Below are 1,186 nucleotides of genomic sequence, written 5' to 3'. Positions count from 1 at the left end.
GGCAAGGAGAGGGGGGCGGAGCACACCGGAGCGGCCACACCGACCGCCACGGCGACAACGCCGGAAGTGACGCAACGGAAGCGCCGCGTCCTCCTCCTCCTCTCTCTTCCCCCCAGCTCCAGCTCCCGCGCCACCGCCCCGCGCGCCTCCGCACTTGCGCCGTACAGCCCCCAACGGCTCGACACGTGGGTAGGCGGGGGCAGCGCCGGCTCGGGCGGTATGACGTTAGGCCTGGGGCGGTGGGAGAAAGCGCACCCGTGTCGCATTGCGCATGCATAGGCGCTGGGCGCGCCGGCGCCAAAGCTGGTGTCGCGCATGCGCGTCGCCTGCAGGCGGCAGTGCTGTGGCAGAGTCGCCCTTTGGCGTGGTCTGTGCAGGCTCGGTGAGGGGCAGTGGTTTCTCCCTGTAGTCCTGTGCTGCAAGGCCTCGGCAGTGCCCGGGGAGGCAAGCCCTCGTTACGTTGGTCCCATGTAATGGGGGTTTGGAGAGAGCCAGCAATTTCTGTGTGCCAGGTGACTTTACACAGCAGGGAAGAGGAAGAATCCTATGGGCTGCGGTTATCAGAGGTTAAGGAACTCCAGTTAGACGCGCTGGAGGAGACCTCGCTGGGGGATTCACGCAGCCGTGAGTTCCAGCCCAGTGGCACTGAAAAGCTTCCCAGACAGGATGATGTGTGACAGCCCTGGTGTACAGGGTGTTCTGTTAGTGTGGATGCAGAGGCAGCACAAACAGAGCCAGGGTACATTTTCAGCACTGCAGCTCCTCAGTGTAGAATCAAACATGGCATTTCATTAATAATTTGGCAGTTGTAGAATGAGAACATGAGAAGACAACAGCTTTTATAATGAGTGATTTACACATATACTTTAGCCTGTTCAGGATTCTTATTTGATCTCTCAATATCTGGTGACAGACTGCTGCCTGCAGCCACCCCTTCTCTGCAGAGCTGAAGCTGATGTTCATGGACCAACATAACCCCCGACATCAACGGGTAAGACAACCTGCACCTTGTCCTGTCTCTCTCACCTCCAGTGTCATTTCCCAACAACCTCTCCTGAACCTGCACAAACCTTTTGTGCTGCGCTCAACAGTTCCGCTGCACAAAACATCGTGCCTGCATAAAGAGCTCCTGCTAGTGATGGCTTCGGACTTCTGTGTGTCCCGATACGTGTGCCTGCTTTGCTCC

This window comes from Neopsephotus bourkii, unplaced genomic scaffold, assembly GCF_033783945.1.
Source record: "Neopsephotus bourkii isolate Nb327-2 ecotype Australia unplaced genomic scaffold, CSIRO-AGI_Nbou_v1 NB_1036, whole genome shotgun sequence".
Lineage (NCBI taxonomy): Eukaryota > Metazoa > Chordata > Aves > Psittaciformes > Psittacidae > Neopsephotus > Neopsephotus bourkii.
Note: the sequence above shows the minus strand (reverse complement) of the source record.